At 39.3% G+C, this 18,172-nt stretch overlaps 1 long non-coding RNA gene across 1 annotated transcript in view; it reads left to right on the top strand.

The window, feature by feature from the left end:
• Positions 1–996: 996 nt before the first annotated feature.
• The window catches only part of LOC110341581, a 155,923-nt gene continuing 138,747 nt past the window's right edge, over positions 997–18,172 (top strand). Inside the window, exon 1 of the long non-coding RNA XR_005878853.1 lies at positions 997–1,154. This is a non-coding gene — a long non-coding RNA (uncharacterized LOC110341581). The remainder of the gene's footprint in view (positions 1,155–18,172) is intronic.

An 18,172-nucleotide genomic window follows, 5' to 3' on the forward strand; every position in this document is an offset into this window, starting at 1 on the left:
TCTATCTATCTATCTATCTATCTGTCATCCATCTATCATCTATGTATCTATTATCAATTTATCACCTATATTTATTTATCTATGTGATCTATCTGAATATATATTAAATGTTCATAAAAACTGGTACTTAAATATTCTGTTTTATATTTCTTGATGTTTTAACTTTAATGGAATATATTTGCAGGATATTTGATTGAACTATGACACTCTGAAACCATTATAAATTTAACTTTGAATCATGGGGTGGAGCTTGTGACTAGCTGACCAGAATTAGCCATAGAGTAACCAGAAATCCAGAAATTTGGATAGGGAAGACATACAGGAAGGAAAGGGTGTATCGAAAGTTTGACACCTTTATTTTATTTCTTTGGTTTTGAGATGAGTGAAGAGACTCATCCCTTGCTGTGTCTTTGGATAAAAAGCAAGGTCAGCTGGCTGCTATCTTGACTTCTCTGATCTAGTAGATTTTTTTTTTACCCCAGAATGACTTCCAAGTCTTTGTTTGTAAATAGAACCATAGAGACTTAGTTTGAGCCTATATATGGCAGCCATTGCAGAAGGGCCACCGAAGACCCTTCAGCCTATGGCCTGAGTGGTCAGTGGGATGCTGACTGGGGGACTGTGGAGTCATAGACAATAATCAAATTATCAGTGGACTTAAGTGCAGGAGCTAAGCTGACCGAAAAACATCAGAATATTTATCTTTTTCTTTCAGATTATTAATCTATGATTGACAATTTTCCTTCCAATTCATGTGATAATCTGACAATAATATTTTAATTTCTAAGATTTCTTTCTTTTTTTCTTATTGCTTATTTTAAGTGGCAGCCTGATTTAGTTTAGGAATGCAACATCCCTTGGCTCTTTCCAATGTTACATGAACTAAAAACAAATTTGGACTTTTGGATTTTTCCATCTCTCTTGGTTGCCTGATTTCTCTAAGATTTTATGGCTAATCGTCTCACAGCCTTCTCATACTTATGAATTAACAACTGGCTGCTACGTTTGACCACAGAGTTTGTCATGGAATTTCTGTGTCCAGTCTAAAGAGTTCCTCTCCTGTGACCTGGGTCCTGACTGTGAGCCAGCTCAGGTATGAGGCAGGCGTCTATTCAGATTAGCAGTCGGCAGAACGGATGGGCAGTGAACACAGGGTAGGTGGCTGTATTCTGAGTGTGGAGTGCTTGGAATGGTTCGTTTTACAGCGATGCCTCCCTCTCCGAGGAGATCGTGAGCCACCCTTTACTACTCTGCCCCTCCTTTCCATGAACGCTCCAGCTGCTGTGGGACCACCCAGGAGGAATATCTGCTCGAGTGCAGGGAAGAGCTGCAGCCGTAAGTCAGGCTGGTGAGCTCCTGTGTACACACCGGAGAGTGGGGACTGCGTGTCTTGCTAGCGTCCTGCATGGACCTTTAAGTTGTGTCACCTCATCTGAACTTTCTCCAGCTCTCCAAAACTAGGAATTCCAGACTTAGTGCTGTTTACTGTTTTTTTCTTTCTCATCACTGGCAGCATCTTGATTTACCTGAGACCAGCACTTTCCAAAAAGAGATTGAAGAGAAGAATAGAAAGTAGAAAATGAATAATTAGCATAACGCTTTCTGTTTCAGCTCCCATTTCTGATATGAGTCATCATACCTAATTTCAGTGATGGCTATTTTCCAATTATATGAGCCATTTTATTTTACTTCTGCCAGCACCTCAGCTGAGTGGTGTTTTATAGGTACTGAGCTGATCCTAAATGGTCTACAGCCATCATACATTTTCTTGTCAGAGAGCATGTAAGGACAGATAGGACATCAGGCTAGTGCTAGAATTTGGTAAACCATGGACTTATTTCTCACCTGTTCACTTGACAGAGTCTAGAGTCATCTGAGAGGAAAGACTTGATAAAGGCATTACCTAGATCAAATTGTCCTGTGGACATGTCTATGTGTGTTATCTCGATTGTGAAGCAATGCAAGACATTCTCTGTGGGCGGCACCATTCCCCAGGAAGATGATCCTGGGCTGTATAAAAAAGCTCAGTTGGGTGTGAAATTGGGTGAACCAGCAAGCAGTGTTCCTCCATTGTTTCTACTTTGAGTTCTTGCTTGACTTCTTGCCATGAGTTTCCTAAATGAAGGACTGTGAGTTGTAAGACAGGTAAATGCTTGTGCTCTAAGTTGCTTTTCATAACAGAATTTTTTTCAGAGAAACAGAATTATAACTTGAAACCCCTCTATTGTATGTTATAGTAACAAAACTTTTGATTATGAGATAGTAATTATGTGTATAGCTAGTCACTTATCATTAAAAATGGTGTCACCTGGGCCACTCTGAAATTATATGTTTCCAGTTTCCTGAAAGCTTAAGTATATTTTCATGATGTTTTCTGAACCCTCCACACACATACACAAACATGTGAGTATATTTATATATGATTATATTGCATGGCAAAGATAAATGCAATTTAGGTAAAGTAGTTTAATATATTAGGTTATGAAGTATCTCACTAAGTGTTTTCAAGACTTGCTCACTCGTAACTTCATTCTGTCCCAAATACTTAGGATCAGTAAGCACAAAACTAAAGTATGTCATTTTTGGAGAGACGTGAAAATTGTCCATCATTTTTCATATTTTTAGTTTGACAAGAGAGTGAATAGAGTCCCCAGAGCCCAATTCTGAGATAGTTGGCCATAGTTCCATTCCTAAAGTGAGCTTGAGATCAAACAGTTCAAACATACATGACACAGTCCTAGTATTCCCTGACCCCCCGCAACCCTGCACGATTGCAGAAATGTTTTCAGCAGCTCTTGTGTCTTTCTGTTTTTATTTTTTCTAATACTGCTGGAGACAGAATATGCTTACTTTTTTTCCTCCGATTTCATTTCTTTTGCATAAAAGTGTGTTTTGTGCAGAGACAGAGCAGTACTGACGTATAAAAAGAAAACTAAATACCAATACCACTCTGGTCTGAGAGTTGTGAATTAAGTCTCCGTGTTTGCTTACACTGTATTACCTGAGCCAAGAACTAAAAGTATTGTAGCATGCTTCACTCGTGTGCAAAAGTGTGTTAATATACACTGGCAGATGCCATGCATTGTTAACCAGCTTTGGTTCTCAAGCATGAGTAAAAGCAAGAGGAAATTAGCATCTAGAACTCTGACATGCACCAGGAGCAATTCCCAAAGAACACACGATATTATTCATTTATCTCCCCTTTTGAATTTGGACATTTTATGTAACAGTCTACCTTCTCAGCCTTCTCCCTAGTGAATGTTGATTGCACTGTTTAGAGAAGTCTAAGAGGAAGTATGGATGGCATTTGATTCTTTTAACAAGGTTTCAATAATAACTTCTTTTCATGCCCAATTATGCACAGCTCACAGAATTGTTCTAAAACAAAGTGATGTATTAAATTTAAAAGGAAGGGGGGTAAAAGGAGAAATAAACATTTCAGAAGAAAATATCTGATTGTAATTACTTTGTAGGAAAAGGTCTTATATAAATAATTAAAGTATATTTGCATAATGTTCAACAAATAATATTTGGATACCAGAGTATGAATTCCCTCTATATACAATTTAACAATACCTTATTATTTTGACAGTATATAAAATTACAAACCCCCAAAATTATATTAAAAATATTTTGAATGCAGTCCATGGATTATATTATTTTTCTGTTTAAAATTTTAATACTCATATCATCTTTCCCAATTATAATTGCTATGAAATATATCACTTTAATGAAACCATATACAAACTAAATCAAATCACACATTTTAGTTGGCACAAATTGACTTGAGGAAATACCTGTGATAGAATTTCATACATAAATAAATGAATACATTTCCACTTAAAATACTTTTTACATGCTGGACACTAAGCAATGCCAAGTTAAAACTTGAATATATTTCAATAACTCCAATAGTGCTGTAATACAATAGGGTACATGTTGCTTCAAGGCCTTTAATAGTAGTTGAATACCAAGGCAGCAGTGATTAATAAAGTACAGAAGTTGAAAAATGGTGCTCTAATGTTTCTATTGGGTCATTCAGATGGCTATGGACTCACTTGCTGCCAGTGTGGAACTTTTGAATCCAACAGAGAGTCTAGGAAGAGATGAGGGATGAGGGGAATGAAGGTACACATGACGAAGATGGAGAGAGGGGGACAGGAATGGAGAGAGAGACAGAGAGAGAAGAGTTAAGAGAAGCTTTCCTTGAGAGAAGCCTTCCCGCCCGCCTGGTTCCAGATCCCCGCATCAGTCCCAAATAAACACACAGGAGGCTATATTAATTATGAAGCTGTTGGCCTTGCTTGTTTCTTACTGGCTAGCTCTGCTTTAAGTAATTAACCCATAATTGTTAATCTAAGTATGTCTCTTACCGGAGAGGTTTCCGGGCTTCCTACCCCAATGGTGTTACATCTCGAACTCTCTGTGTTTCTTCTTCCCAGAATCCTCCTGGACTCCTAGCCCCACCTATCTAGATTCCTATTGGCCAGCAGTAATTTATTAACATATACACAGGACTTCCCCAACATCTCCTCTTTTCTGTTTAAACAAAAAGAAAGGTCTTAACTTTAACATAGTCAAATGGTATATGACAGAACAGTTATCAAGTAAGAACACAGTTACAACATTTTGTCTATTAACATTTAGCAAGATCTAAAGAAAATATCATCCATCCCATCCTTGTGAGTCCAAAGTCCTATATGTAGCTTATCTTTTATCATAACTAAGGAAAACTATAATTATAACTATCTGTCTTCAACTCCATCAAAGACCACAGAAGGATAATATATAAACACTAGGATTGACAGAGGTATCTTACTGCCTGGACAGTCACCTGAAGTTCCTCTGTAACGTTGGGGCATCCATCTTCAGCCCATAGGCCACAATGTGTCCAGAAGATTTCTCAGCAAAGCAGGAAGTTTCAAAATTGTCCATCTGCATCGGCAGTCTGTCAGTCATTTTTCTTTGTCCTGCAGAAAGTCTCGTAGACTCTTTCATGAAGCAGGAACCCTGAAGGACTGTTTGAGTTCAGCAGTCACTTTCCTGTGGGTCCTGCATATCCAGATTATACAGCAGCAGTCAAGCAGTCCAGGCAAAAGCAGTTTCTTGCCCAAATGGCTAACCTTGCCATGTTGAAAGCAAACTCCATAACAAGTTTCTTCGATGCCCATCTTCCTCTCAGACATAATTGGTGCTGTCAGGAGTAGACATTTCTCATTGTCAAGAAAAACCCTAAACCATTTTAAATGCCATTTTCTGAAGGTCTTTGAAAGGTTTGAAGACTGTATATCTCAAATACATCTCTATATATCTAGAAAACCTAACTTACCTAACTATAAATTCTATTATAAGTAACTATCTATAGTCTGTATTCAATTATGCATTACATTTTAAAAGCTCAGTATAAGCACAATACTTAATCAAGAGGAGAAATATACACATCACAAAATTGACCTTGAATTTGTATCAATAAATGAAAAACAATACCTATACCATAATTCCCTTTTTTACCATTAAAAAAGATTGGCTGTGATCACTAGCCAATTATAAACAATCCCATTTAAATGAAAACAAAGATTTATAAACAAGATGGGAATTAGGACGTCGCTCATTCCAAACTGCTTCCTGCTGGAAGGGGGCGCTGTTCATACCATGGGGATCATGACAAAACTCAGAAACCTGTATAAGTCCATATTTTCGGGGTCTGTAAAGCTGCATCATCTTAACTGTCTCAATTGTTGGAACACCTTGTCCACTGCTTCTGGGGGTCTTGGTTCGTCGAACCACAGAAGCCTGGAAGGAATCCTCAGCTTTTCATTTTCTGTAGAAACATAAGCAAAAACTCCTTTTCCAAGTAACATATCCTTATACTTAAATTTTGAAGTCAAGGCATTTTCAAAAGATAGAAGTTGGATTAATTCAGCAGCATTTATAATCAAGTGTACTGTAGCATTTGTTCCTTCCTTAGCAATCAAAAAACTGAAAAACACAATAGCATACAGTATCCAGACTCTCTGTGTATTTTCCATCTTTACGTGGCTTATTTATTTATTATTACTTTATTTCTTTCACTTTTATTTATTTTTCTCTGAGACAGGGTTTCTCTTTGGAAACCTGCCTGCCTCTGCCTCTGGAGCAATTCCTACCGGCGTGCGCCACCACAGCCAGCTTCTTTATTTTCTCTCTCAATCTTACATATATTTTTAAACACACTGTAATCCTTTAGAGGTTTTGTTCATCCAAGTCTGACTTTACTGTAAATCTTTGTTTTTCTGGCCACGTGTCTTATCTGTAAAACCGCGGCTGTTTTAAACTGCCGGTTTTTTTTTCAAGATGGCGGGCTTAAGCGTGACTCCAGCTTACCGCCTCAGTCCATGCTGACCTCCAGCAAAAGCTGCCACTTCCAGCTGTACGTACACACCTTTCAATCGTTAGCAGAGTCTCTTAAAACAACCTTGTTGGTTTATTTTTTTTCTTTTTATGCCGAGTCAGGAAGACTCCATTAAGTGAGCCGCGTGAATCTTGGCTTGTCGCTAGCAAAACAGAGCACACCTGAGAAAAATGCTGCTACCAAAAATCTGTGCTTCTCTCCGTTCTTCTCTTTCTAAAATTCCTTTAAAGCTTTTGTTATTTTGGTGGAAATTCATGATCCCACTCCTGATCACCATTCTGTTAAGAGAAGCTTTCCTTGAGAGGAGCCTTCCCGCCCGCCTGGTTCCGGAGGAGAAAGAGAAGAAGAGAGAGCCTCTGAATTTTTTTTTGCATTTATTGTAGAGAAAGAGAAGTTAGCAAAGGAGGGTTGAATTTCATTTGCCTCCTTTCTGCTTCTGTGACGGTAGAGGAACTGGCAGTCATGGTTACAACCTGGATATGCTTCAGCATTCAGACTTCTAGACTATTTCACCTGAAGAGCATTTACTATCACAGTTCGTAGAGAGAAACAGAGACTTTAAGCAAGGTCTGCCTGTTTTTAGATATCTTTTAGACTTGGTTTTAACTTTTAATATTTTCCATCATTGCATATAATTACATATGTGGCACACTTGATCTAGTTAGTGTCTCTTCTCCATCTGTAGGGTCTGAGGAAACGCTAAAGGAAGACCACATACTCAAATAGTATGTATGAGCAAAGGCCATCTATTATACCAGTATATGCTGGTTGTTCACCAGTAAGAAATGGAGATGACCCTGAGAGGAGCGTGCAATCTCCTTTTTAAGCATCGCTAAGGGGAGGTTTAGGGACAGTTAGGTTATCTCATACATAATTGGTTAAACAAGCAGCAGTTGCATTAGTATACTTTTAATTGGCTGAGCTTTAGTCTTATCATTTTTGCACACACTTGCATGAGCTTGGGTGAGTCTGGACTATTGTGCTGCAATCTTCACCCCAGCTCCTGGTACCCATATACCCAAACAGTTTGGGATGTTTAGGTGGAAGCCCTATCAACAACTATATATATGCCCAAAAAGGTTGGGATGTTGGACATGTCCAGCTTGGGGTCCCATTCCATGCTCAGGTCTTACTCTTCCCATTCCAAACTCCACCCCCTCAAAAAGCCCTCTAAGCAGCATCCCCTCCCCCTCGGAAAGCCCACCAAGAGCTAAGGGTCAGTTCCTTCTTTGCTTATAGGCTACTTAAAACCTGGTAGCCATATGTGATTCCTCTCCTGCCCTCATGCTGTACTCTGTTCTTTAAACCTGGTTTTATTAATTCAGTTTAATTAGCTTATTAAATTAGCGGAGGCAGATTTTCAATAACTGGGGGTTCAAAACTTATCATGGACGTGACTCAGAAAGGGGTTACATAGGATTTGTTCTTGAGACATTGTGAGCCTGACCTAGGCCTTGTGTCTGTTCTCTCTCTACCCCTTGAATGTAAGGGCATTGATCTCAGCACCTGGAGGCAGAGGCAGGCAGATCTCTGAGTTCATGTCCAGAGTGACCTACATAGTGAGTTCCAGGACAGCCAGTGCTACACAGAAAAACAAACAACAGGGAATGAAACTTGGGTCAGCATGGCTTTAGTTCATGCTGGGTCACAGACTCCTAGAGTTTGACCAACACATTTCTTACACATTTAAACACAATGAAACTTTGGGGAAAAGTTTTCATGTGATAGTTATCTGTAGGCATTATTAGGCATGTGCACTACTAAACTCCCTGGGAAAGTACATCCCTTTAGTGAATCACCTGAAGAATGGGTTCTTACTGACAGGACAATGGCCCTGGGAGGAAGGGTTTATTATAAGCATAAGGGATGGGTTTTGCTGACCGAGAATGCAAAGTCCACGGGACCTCTTTCAAAAGGATGGGTTCTACTGACCGAGAAGCAATGCTCAGGATGAGGGCCTCACCCCTACTCAGGGTTTCTTTTTTTGGGGGGGGAGGGATGGATTCAGGTGAAGGCTGGCTCCATAACATCACAGAAGATCACCAGGTTGCTACACAACATCCACTCCAGCCTTCCAGGTGAAGGAGACTGTGAATTTAACTATTCTGGTGTCTCCGGAGCAGTCCGTAAATTGTGACCGCCACTTTCTGATTCGGTTAGTGTTTAAGGAACTGGGAATTGATTAGACCTCTCTTATGGAAATAAGAAGCTTAGCTGGGCGGGCTCTTTCCCCGAGGGTCCCTTTTCAGTCATGGGGCTGCACTGGAGGGTTCTCTGTAATGCCACTAATCTCTTTATCTCTTGCAGCAAAAGCCTTCCCTGCAGTGCTGAGTCATTTGGTTTCTTTCCCCCCTTTAAAGTACACACTTTGTTTTCCTGTCTGCCCTACTTGTTATTTTCGCTGCAGAACTGCATGAGAAAGAGACAGACGGCAGGCTGGCTGGGCCCTTTTGAAAGGGAACACAGTGACTCTGCACGGGTGGTGGGTGCTCTTAGTGGCTGCAGCTGAGGGTGTATCCTGTCAGAACCCGAAGGACAGGGCAGTGCAGATGTCTGAATACTCACTTTGGAGTTGTCCAGGATGTAGATGGTGAAGGTGTACCTGGACCTGGCAGGTTGCTGGAACAGGTATGTATTAGGGGACTTCAGTTATCTCTTTCTTCAATTTGGGTTCTGGTAATTGAACTCAGATCGTCTGGCTTACCCAATGAACCGTGTCATCCTTTGAAGGTCTTCTAAGTGTTAGTAATCATGATGGTGGGGTGCAGTTGTAGAACTTCCAGAACTTCAGAGTTATGAATTTCTACAGCAGCAATGAAAGGCTGATAGGTGACTCAGAAGGTGGTGCATCTACTGATTTCTGGTTTAGGGGCTGTAAAACTTCAAAATTATTCTCAGTTGATGAGGTTTTCTACCACCGATGGTAAGGATGTATATTCCTAATTCACTCTACTGCCTGACCTGAACTTCCTGCCACCTGAATTTATTGGTGAGTCAGCATTTGGCCACCTCATTTTTCTAGAACTGCTTCTTGTGAGGTTGTTACAGGTTACATTCAAGCTCATTGGCCTGTGTTTGTTCCACGATCTCAGGCTACTAAGACAGTTCGGTTTCCAATAATAGGTTCATACTCGGGAGGGCACTTGTCATTACTCTGAGTCATACAGATTGAAAAGAAAGCTGATTTGCTCTTACTGTTCCCCATCCACCAGTGACATCACTGTTTCACCAAATGCTGCAACCAAATTTGAAATCGTAAGGCTGTAGAATCATCCTGGGCTAGAAATGCCAGCTTATTCTCCCAAGATATATGACATTACTTTGTGTGTGTGTGTGTGTGTGTGCGTGCGTGTGTGTGTGTGTGTGTGTGTGTGTGTGTTTGTGTGTGCACACATTCGTGAGCTACAAGTGTGCACAAGGATGTCTTTGACACAGCATTAAGTCCAAAGGACAGCTTATGGATGTAAGATTTCTCCTACCATGTGGTGCCTGGAGATCAGACTCAGGTTATTGTGCTCGATGGCCAGTGCCTTTAATGTCCCAGACATCTCACTGGCTCCAGACTTAACTTGGATGAGAAATCTTCTTTCCCCCAGCCCTCCAGGCCACCACCCTGGAGCCTCGTGGATGGAGCTGTGTTTACCTTGGATTTCTTCTGTGTCTGTGTGTGTTGCTTATCTGTCTTCTGCTCCGTGCTCTTCAGATATCCTGTCCTCGGTGGGATTCTAAAGTTCTTCCTTTCGACCTCTGCGAATCGCCTTCCTTAGCTGTTGTCCTGCACTTGAGTGTACAGGCACAAAACTCTTTTCCCACTCCTTATCTCACCTTCGGTTGCTTCAGGAGAAAGCCCCAATTTACACGGCCACCAGCAACTTCATTTTCATTTTAAACATCTTTTCACATTGAGAATCATTCGATAAATTACCTGTTTTATTAAGGATGTAATTGCACAGGGAATAATCCCAGATGATCTCATATTTCTATGATTTATTTTCTTCACCATTAATTTTGCTATTAATATAATTAAAAGCAATGCAACGATTTCATTTTATGTAAATCAACAGAGAGCAATGTATTTTAGAACTATTTTAGTGATGTAGGAAGTTTTTGTGAACTTCATTTTGGATCTGAACAAAACATGAATTTAGGAAATTTGACTAGGGAGATGGCTCAGTGTTAGTGCTCCTGCCAAGACTGGTGAACTGAGTTTAATATCTGGGTCTCACAAGGTCGAAAGAGAAAACAAACTCTTTCCAGTTGTTCTCTGACCTCTGAACACAAATGATAGCATGTATGCCCCCATCCCAATAAGTAAATAAAATTTAAAAAGAAAAGTTAATTCATCTCCTGATATTTCAGGATTTGATTTGGCAAACAATATTTTAAACAAACTTTACATAATCTTTACATAGAAAATATGAACCGGGAAAATATACTATTTGGCAAATAAAGTATACTGAGGCTGTTGAATTAGGTATCTGAAAGAAATGTCTTTGTATTGGGAATAAATAGTCCCTAGAACTATGTTTTGTAATTGCTTCTGTGTTTTGTCCTTGGCTCTGCTGTTAGGTAACCAGGGTTAAATAGCCTATCTTGTCTACTCTAGATAAGTTTTACTTTTCTCTTGGTGCCATTAAGAGAGAATTCAGAATTTTAAGAGTAAGAAACATATTCAACTAAGTCTAAAAACATGATTTTGGTACCGTTTTTCATACAAACTAATTCATTATGTCAACTTCCTAAGTAGTCACTAGTTCCATTGATGTATCTGAGAGTTTGGAGTCTGTGGTGACGAGGTACAAGCAACTAACTGTACAATAGAATACAGCTTACTACAAACCATGTTTCCCAAGACAGCATTGTTCATATCAAGCATAGACAGGTTGGCAGCAATAGTGGGTGGGACATGATTTTGAAGGGAAGTTTTAACAGCTGAGACAATTTCCTGGCAGCTTGGCTCAAACCCTAAGGAAAAAAGAATCAAATTTATTTGAAAACTGCAAGACAAGGACCATAATGTAATGATATGAGTTCAGCCTTTGGATTTGGGCGTTTCTAGGCTAAAATAGCAGATCCACCATTTCCTGACTGATAGGACATGGTACAACATGGAGAGGCTTTCTTCACCCCACAAATGCTTGTGCTTTGAAGAGACAAAGAACTAGTATGTCATGTGCCTATGGCAAGGACAGAAGGTAATTTTGTAGTCACAGCCCCAAAGACAAAGTACAGCACATAATATGCTACTTATGAGTATGTTGAAGTCAGCTAGAGTCTCAGAGAGATCCTATGGGTAAGAAATAGTTGCAGGTGTCCGATCTTGAATCTTAACTCTACCTAAGAAGGAAATAAAAAATATCTGATGGGCTTTAAGGAAAGAGATTATAGATCATTGCTTCGGGAAAATAAACATTGGAATTTTATTACATTCAACTATAAAATGGGAAATATTTCGTGTGTGTCTGGGAAAGAATTATAAAAGTTAGATTGAATGAAAACAGATGACGAAAAGCAGCTTAGAATTATATATTCATAATAAAATTATAGTTATAACATGTTATAAGTACAATTGTATATTATTTATAAATACTTTATATAATGTATCCTAACTCTATCACCTATACACACAAACATATAAATATTTGTGTGTGTGTGTGTGTGTGTGATTCTAGATGTGAAAAGATCCTAGATGTAAACAGTGCCTTTAGAGATTCCAGCATTTCATTTAGAAGCTTATGCATGTACACTAAACTATTACCTAACTTGTTTATAATTCTAAGGCAAATGAATTACTGTGATGGCTGTTGATACATACATATGTGTAGAGGAATAAAAATCACATCCTGAGGATATTGTCAGAAATCTTTATGACACCTAAATCCAGTCTTAGAATGTACCAACCAAGCTTGCTGAGCAATGTCTAGAAGCACACCATTTCACTTTTCATACTCTCTGCCATGTCTTCCTGATTTATACCTCCGTTGTGTCATCACATAGCAAAATCAAATCTCCCCTCCTAGGTCATTGTTCTCTATTTAGCTATGTATTGTATGTACCCAATGAACGTTGTTGACATTGCATTCCTTATATGTCTGCATTGAAATTGTCTGGAGAAAGTCAGCACATACTGTTTCCTTTTTTTGCAATATGTAACCACTAATGTTTTACAAAAGTATGATCTAGGTAACAGTTATGTGGAAAAAAATCAAGAGACTCCCTCACACAAATGCAGATTCTTGATGCCCAGTCCAGGTTTGTTGAGTCAAAATATCCTACTTAAGAGCTACTGGAACATTTACTTAAAAGAATAATTTAATATGTTTTTATGTCAATTAAATGTAGAACACTAGGACCCAAAGTGCACCTTTCCTTTTTTAATTGAACAAAAAGGACCATATTATTATTATTGTTATGTTTACGTGTTAGTTGACTGATAAAATAATAACCATGAAAATATATCTTGTTATTTGCTAAATTAATCAGAAAATTTCCAGGGAGAAGAAGATAATGGATAATCCTCAACTACAGTCTTCTAAAGTCTCCAAGAAAGGAAAAAGGAAGGAACTGGAAAATAGGCATCCTACGGTGTGGGTGATGGTGGAGAGACTTGAATTCAATAACAAAGTGAAGAAGGAAAGTTTAGGAAGTAGAACAGAGGGATAGAGATTTCTTAGCTCAAACAGGTGGTATTCAGCTGCAAGTGCTGGATTGCAAAAACTGAAGAAAGTTACATACACTTTTTAGAACAAAGGCACAAGCACAGAAACATCACTATGAAATACTAGTTAAATTACAGTATATATAGACTTTTCTTAACAGGCACTGAACACTCCATGGAAATTTCTCTAAAATAAGAGGCACAGTGAGTGGTAACAAATGTAAGATAGCTGAAATACCTGTTGGTGGCCTGTCTGCTGTAGAATGATAAAAGGGAGAATCGAGCGCAAGAGAAACTACAGAAAATATGCATGCCCAAGTAGATTAATGGAAAGGTCACTGAAGAGATCAGGTTGGAAACTTACGAATCCCTGCAACTGCATAAAAATGAAAACACAATACACTAGAAAATATGAAATAAAATGAAATTAGTTCTAGCAAAAAAAAGAGAGAGAAAATTATAAGGTAATCTCCCTCGTGAATATGATGTAAAAGTTCTTGATGAAGTACTAGCAGAATGAATTAAACAACACTTTACCATATCATTCACTGTGACTAATTTGGCTTTGAGTCAGAAGTGGCCCAATACATGACATCAACAAATATAATACAGTACACAAATAGAATTCATGGAGAAGAAATACACAATTATCTCAACATATGCAAATTTCACCTCTTTTCATGGTACTATAATATCCTTGAAAGAACATAAGGACAACTCAACCTAGGAAAGGCATTAGTGCCAAGCCTGCTGTGCAGCCTGTATCTGAGAATGTGGCAAGGGTGTCGGGATTGATAACACAGAGACCAGTTGGTTGCTTTAAGAAAACTTTATGCTCCCCAAGAAGGCTCAGGAGAAATCCCCAAGAAAATCCCTCCAGAAAAGCTTCTGCCATACATAGGCACACACATCTCTCTTTCTCCTCCTGGCTGGTGGTTAAATCCCTGACACCAGAATCAGAACAGCAGGGGGGGGGGCAGGAAGAAGTGGCTAGCCATTGGGAAGATCAAAGTCAGGATGTTTCAGTGAGCCTGACCTTATCGACCTTATCGAGCCCTTATCAGGAACTTATGGCTCCTATAAACATTTCTTAGGGCACTGGATTGTTTTCAGTAAGCATGTTTTCAGTAAACATTGTCTCACAGCTGCCTGCTCCCAGGCTGATGGAGGAGTGGGTTTCCAGCCAAGGTCTGTTGTTCCCACACATTAGATAATGAACTTTTAGTTATCATTATAGTAAATAGAGGAAAAACTCAAATCATTTCAATGAAAATCAAGAATGGGACAGGGTTGCCATATTCTCCACTCTTAATGAAAAAAAATTATTGAAGTATTAGTCAACAAAAAGACAGAAGAAAGAAATAAAAGGAATAAAAATGGGAAATCAAGAAATCAAATTATCCCTATTTGAATGTGACATGGTCATGTATACATTAGAGACATCAAAGGACCCTCCATAAAATCCTTAGAAGTGATGAACACATTCCACAAAGCATCAGGTAGCAAATTTTACACATGAGTCAGAATCAGTAGCTTTCCTATATAAAAATGATGAACATATTAACCAAGAAATTAGGAAAAATGGTCTCATGAACAGTAATATCTGAGAAATATGAAGAGCAGGAAAGACGACTTATGTTCAAGTCTAGACTCACAACTAAAAATATAAAAGAAATAGTAAAACCTCAGCAACCAAACCTAGTCACATGAGTAAAAGACTTCCACATTTAAAATAACTCATGAAACCTACAAGATAGAAAGACAAATGGTAGAAAGATGGGAGGTGGGAAGGGCCCTTTTAAAAGAGAGCTTAGTGAATGTGCACAGGTCATTGCAGCTGAGGGCATATCCTGCTAAAACTCTAAGGGCAGACCAGTACAGATGCCTGAATACTAGCAAAATCAGTACAGAGATTGGTTTTTCAAGACAGGGTTTCTCTGTGTATCCCTAGATGTCCTAGAACTGGCTCTGTAGACCAGGCTGGCCTCAAACTCACAGAGATTTCCTGCTTCTGCCTCCCAAGTGATGGGTGTTTGACACCACCGCTTGGCTCAAGAAATAGAAGCAGCCTATGTTGATCTATAGATAAACTGATAAAGTGTGGTGTTATATACATATTGGAGTTTTATTTAGCCACAAAGGAGAATATAGTTATGTCATCTGTGGGAACATAGTTTGAAATTGACATTGTTTTTTTGTACAGCAGTATCCTCTGAGGTTTTAAACCTTTATCTCAGGGGTAAACTTCTTAAGACACTGGGTGTAAAGGGGAAGTAACACACAGGATGTTTTAGGAAGAGGTAAAGAGGTGAAACAATCCACCTGTGAGGAAGCTCCTTGCAAAAGGCAGCAACCAACTTAAAGTCATTTCATTAATTCCCTGAAACTGATCAGACACAGTAGGTCCTTCCTTCCCAAGAGTACATGAGTGGAGAATACTTTCTCGCAGACTCACCTAGTCACCTGGGGAAAGCAGAGACTGGCTGGGCTGACTAGAAGAAACAAAAGTTAGCCAAGTGGCCTAGAAGATGCTCAGACCAATGGAGCTACTGGGAAAGGACTATCTTTAGCCTGCTGAGCTGCTTGTGAGCTACACAGTATGCTTCAGGTTTTTAGTGAGCTGTTACCCATTCTGTTGTGGGTTTTGGTGATGCTGTTGTCATTGTGTCATTTCTGCTCCTGTAAGTAACCCCTCTCTCATATTCTTGGAAGTAACCCCAATAAAAGTCATGGGTTCATCAAACTGGTCTTTGGTGGTATCCATACTTTTGTAGTAGGCTCCTTTCTGGGGTGAGTAGGTGTGTGTGTGTGTGTGTGTGTGTGTCTGTCTGTCTGTCTGTCTGTCTGTCTGTCTGTCTCTGTGTGTGTGTGTGTATTGCATCTATTCAGAAAAACTCTGCCATACTACAATAATACTAAGCAATGAAAAAAAAAAAGCAGCTTAGTAAGATAACAATCCAGTTTTCTCTCATACACGGATCCTAGATTTTTAGACACATATGTAAAATCATGTACATGTGTATATGACAGTGAAAGTAAAATAAGACTGGGTGAGGGGAGAAAAGACACATGATAAAACTTGAACTTCAATTATAAAATCCCAGATGTGGAAAATGGTGAATTAAGGACATTGTACTTGTACAAGGCAAATGGGTTTTAAGTGGCTGCTAGAAAACTGCATATGAATTGGTAATATGAAGCTGCTGCCAAAAACGGAGAACTCGTTTAGTGAAATCAGTTAGAAAAAAATCACCGTAATAACATAATGACATCCTCATTACACAATTTTAATTGTTTACTACTCCTGCAGGCTTTGGCCACATACATGCATCACCATTTAAATAGCCTAATTGTAACTAATAAACAATTATTTTGGATGTAGCTTTTCTATATGTTACTGTATCATAAAGTGTGATATTCAGCTTTACTAAATATAGCAAAAATGCTTACAGCATGAAAAATAGTATCCAAACTTTGCTTCATGCCTGCCTCTGGCGGACAAGGACACATCTGGAGATGAGCTTCCAAACAACATGGAGTTTAGAAAGATGTTCTGCCAGGAAGAGACTTTTTTTAAAAGAAAACATGAGAGCTGTTTTTCTGAACTTGAGGGATTATTTTGTAGAAGCCCGTAGTATCATTCCAATTTTTCAGTGTTTGTTTCTAGAGACCCCAATTAGATATATTGAAATCCATTTCAAGAATCCCTCAACAGAGCTCTTATTTCAGACCTTGGCTTGCAGTTGAGGTTTAAGTGAGGAAGTCAGAACACATTATCTTCCCTAGAAAACCTTGTGACCAGCAAAGGGGTCAAGACCGTACTGGAGAAACCCACAGAACAGCTGACCCAACCAAGTGGAAGCACAGGGACTCCAGTTGCAAGGCTGGGGAACCAGCATTTAGCCACACCCAGATTTCTGAATGCAGGTGTCAGTTAGGATGCCTGGGACCTCTGACAGTGGAACCATTTTTTATCCCTAGTGCACAAATGGGGAGTGGATGGAGGTGGAGTGGGGGAAGATTGGTGAAGAGCATGGGAGGATGGGAGGTAGAGGGAACTGGGATTGATATGTAAAAGAATAGGAGAGAGCAAGAAAAGAGATACCATAATAGAGGCAGACATTAACGGTTTAAAGAGAAATCTGCCACTAGGGAAATGTCCAGAGATCTTCAAGGATGACCCCAACTAACAATCTCAGCAATAGTGGAGAAGCTACCTTAATTAAATGCCCTTCCCAGATAATGAGATTGATGACTACCTTACATGCCATCCTAGAGCCTCATCCAGTAGCTGATGGAAGGTAAACACTGAACTGAACTCCTGGAATCCAGTTGCAGAGAGGGAGGAGTGAGGAGCAAAGGGGTCATGGGCCAGACTGGAGAAACCCATAGAAACTGATGACCTGAACAAGTGGGAGCTCATGGACCCCAGACCAATAGTTGGGAAACCTGAACATGGGTGTTAGTTAGGAGGTCTGGGCAATCTATAGGGTGTCTGGTAGTGGATATCCCTGGCATATGAATGGACTTTGGGAACCTAATCCACATAGAGGGATAGTCTCTCAGCCTAGGCCCTCCCCCAAATGATATGACAGACTTTGAAGATCCCCCATGACAGGCCTCACCCTCCCTGAGAAACAAAAAGGGGATGGGATAGGGAGTTGGTGGGGGGGCAGTGGAGGAGAGGAAGGAGAAGGAACTGGGATTGACATGTAAAACAAGCTTGTTTCTAATTTGAATAAAAAGGAAAAAATATTTAAATAGAAAAAAAAAGAGATTGCTTCCAAAGTAATGAAAAAAATCTTGTGAATAAAGAAACTACCATTAAACACCATGCTGGTTCCTTTGAAAGTTCCCAAGGCAAATCTCCAAATATTCTCAGTTTTCTTTCCTATTACATACTATGTTGTTTTGTACACTGCTTTCTACACTGTTAAAGTACATATGTCTGTTCATATTACTAAGTGTCTTCTATTGGTGGTAATTAGCTATTGGAAGTGTTCGCATATATCCATGAAAAGCATATGTCTAAGACACAAAAGGGAATGTAGGAAATATTTACTCAAGTAAGCATTAGTGTTAATACATGAATACACCTGAAACGGGATTAATAGAATAAACAC

This window comes from Mesocricetus auratus, unplaced genomic scaffold (genome assembly GCF_017639785.1).
Source record: "Mesocricetus auratus isolate SY011 unplaced genomic scaffold, BCM_Maur_2.0 Super-Scaffold_100008, whole genome shotgun sequence".
NCBI lineage: Eukaryota > Metazoa > Chordata > Mammalia > Rodentia > Cricetidae > Mesocricetus > Mesocricetus auratus.